Here is a 3,368-nt window from a genome sequence, read left to right as displayed (position 1 = left end):
AAGGCTGGTTAAGTGCGGACGAGTTTAAGTTAAACGCTGCGTTTTGGGTTTAGGNGGAAAGTTTCCTGAAGTGGAAAGTGCAAAAAATGGAAAGTTTTATGTGAGTTAGGATTTGTCCATTTTTAGTGGTGGAGAGCTTTGGAGGGGCTTGTGTGGCCTTAGTGGCGGACTTTTGAGTCTTTGTGCCGTGTGTGGCCTTTGTGGCGGGCTGTTTAGCAATTGTGTGGTGTTTTTGGCGGGTTATTTAGCCAATTGTGTGGCCTTTGTGGCGGGCTTTTTAGCCAAAGTTTCCTTTTTAGGCGGTCCTTCGGGACAAGTGGTCTTCGTGACGGTCCTTCGGGACGAGTGGCCTTGGTGGCGGTCATGTTTAGGACATTTGTTTGGCCTTAGTGGCGGTCCTGTTTAGGACATTTGTTTGGCCTTTGAGGCGGTCCTGTTTAGGACTCTTAATTTGGACTTTGTGGCGGTCCTGTTTAGGACATTTGTTTGGCCTTGGTGGCGGTCCTGTTTAGGACATTTGTTTGGCCTTTGTGGCAGCCCTAGTGGCAGTGAGATGGTCCATGTGTGGTCATGAGTATTCTAGTGAGGGGATATGTGTTTGGTGGGACATTGTGTTGCTTTACGCGAGCCACGGGGAGGAAACCTGGATAGGGATAGGGCTCAGACGTGTTCAGAATTGTTTGCTCGCGACTCTTGGGGGACTTTAGTTCTCCTAGTACTACCATATTCGGAGACTTTGTGGCTTGGGAATATGGTTGGTATATCGACTTCGGCATGCGGGCTTAGGCTCGATGAGGAGCCAATATTATGGCATGCAAGCTTTGGCCTGATGAGGAGCCAATAAAAACTCAAGGTTTAGGCCTCTGAGTAAAGGAAAGTCCAAAAGTCGAGAGCAAATAATGCCTTGAACGTGAGTCTATCGCCTAGAGGTGACCTTTCGTAGATCGGTCGGAGGAGGGCGGACTATGGAGACGGTTGCACGGGAGTCCTTGGCTGATGGTTGTTCGAGATTCGAGGACGAATCTATGTTGGTGGGGGAGAATTGTAACATCCGCGAACCGAAATCCCGGTTTAGGGATTGCATCGGTCGATGCACTATGTGCATCGGTCGATGCAAGGCTGGTTAAGTGCGGACGAGTTTAAGTTAAACGCTGCGTTTTGGGTTTAGGGAAACACTTAAACTCGAGTTTTGTCTCATTCGGCGAGTTTGGCCGTTTTTGAGAGGAAATAAAAGAGAGNCGGTCATGTTTAGGACATTTGTTTGGCCTTAGTGGCGGTCCTGTTTAGGACATTTGTTTGGCCTTTGAGGCGGTCCTGTTTAGGACTCTTAATTTGGACTTTGTGGCGGTCCTGTTTAGGACATTTGTTTGGCCTTGGTGGCGGTCCTGTTTAGGACATTTGTTTGGCCTTTGTGGCAGCCCTAGTGGCAGTGAGATGGTCCATGTGTGGTCATGAGTATTCTAGTGAGGGGATATGTGTTTGGTGGGACATTGTGTTGCTTTACGCGAGCCACGGGGAGGAAACCTGGATAGGGATAGGGCTCAGACGTGTTCAGAATTGTTTGCTCGCGACTCTTGGGGGACTTTAGTTCTCCTAGTACTACCATATTCGGAGACTTTGTGGCTTGGGAATATGGTTGGTATATCGACTTCGGCATGCGGGCTTAGGCTCGATGAGGAGCCAATATTATGGCATGCAAGCTTTGGCCTGATGAGGAGCCAATAAAAACTCAAGGTTTAGGCCTCTGAGTAAAGGAAAGTCCAAAAGTCGAGAGCAAATAATGCCTTGAACGTGAGTCTATCGCCTAGAGGTGACCTTTCGTAGATCGGTCGGAGGAGGGCGGACTATGGAGACGGTTGCACGGGAGTCCTTGGCTGATGGTTGTTCGAGATTCGAGGACGAATCTATGTTGGTGGGGGAGAATTGTAACATCCGCGAACCGAAATCCCGGTTTAGGGATTGCATCGGTCGATGCACTATGTGCATCGGTCGATGCAAGGCTGGTTAAGTGCGGACGAGTTTAAGTTAAACGCTGCGTTTTGGGTTTAGGGAAACACTTAAACTCGAGTTTTGTCTCATTCGGCGAGTTTGGCCGTTTTTGAGAGGAAATAAAAGAGAGAAAAGGTTTTTGAGTGTTCTTGAGGATTTTGGGTGATTTGAGGCTGTTCCTGTAGAGANAGGCGGTCCTGTTTAGGACTCTTAATTTGGACTTTGTGGCGGTCCTGTTTAGGACATTTGTTTGGCCTTGGTGGCGGTCCTGTTTAGGACATTTGTTTGGCCTTTGTGGCAGCCCTAGTGGCAGTGAGATGGTCCATGTGTGGTCATGAGTATTCTAGTGAGGGGATATGTGTTTGGTGGGACATTGTGTTGCTTTACGCGAGCCACGGGGAGGAAACCTGGATAGGGATAGGGCTCAGACGTGTTCAGAATTGTTTGCTCGCGACTCTTGGGGGACTTTAGTTCTCCTAGTACTACCATATTCGGAGACTTTGTGGCTTGGGAATATGGTTGGTATATCGACTTCGGCATGCGGGCTTAGGCTCGATGAGGAGCCAATATTATGGCATGCAAGCTTTGGCCTGATGAGGAGCCAATAAAAACTCAAGGTTTAGGCCTCTGAGTAAAGGAAAGTCCAAAAGTCGAGAGCAAATAATGCCTTGAACGTGAGTCTATCGCCTAGAGGTGACCTTTCGTAGATCGGTCGGAGGAGGGCGGACTATGGAGACGGTTGCACGGGAGTCCTTGGCTGATGGTTGTTCGAGATTCGAGGACGAATCTATGTTGGTGGGGGAGAATTGTAACATCCGCGAACCGAAATCCCGGTTTAGGGATTGCATCGGTCGATGCACTATGTGCATCGGTCGATGCAAGGCTGGTTAAGTGCGGACGAGTTTAAGTTAAACGCTGCGTTTTGGGTTTAGGGAAACACTTAAACTCGAGTTTTGTCTCATTCGGCGAGTTTGGCCGTTTTTGAGAGGAAATAAAAGAGAGAAAAGGTTTTTGAGTGTTCTTGAGGATTTTGGGTGATTTGAGGCTGTTCCTGTAGAGATCTGTAGCTGGGATCGTTGTAGGAGCTTCCTGGGAGCGTTGTTTTGCTTGTTTAAGGTTCAGAATCTTCTAGGCATAGGTAAGTGCATGACCATGGCTTATCTAAGCTGGAGATTTCTATGATCTNAGTGGCAGTGAGATGGTCCATGTGTGGTCATGAGTATTCTAGTGAGGGGATATGTGTTTGGTGGGACATTGTGTTGCTTTACGCGAGCCACGGGGAGGAAACCTGGATAGGGATAGGGCTCAGACGNTAGCTTTCTTGTGGCTTGGGATCGAGTTTTATGGTTGTAGGAACGAAGATCCGGCGAGAAGCTTCG

Source organism: Camelina sativa, chromosome 8, assembly GCF_000633955.1.
Source record: "Camelina sativa cultivar DH55 chromosome 8, Cs, whole genome shotgun sequence".
In the NCBI taxonomy this organism is placed as follows: Eukaryota; Viridiplantae; Streptophyta; class Magnoliopsida; order Brassicales; family Brassicaceae; genus Camelina; species Camelina sativa.
Note: the sequence above shows the minus strand (reverse complement) of the source record.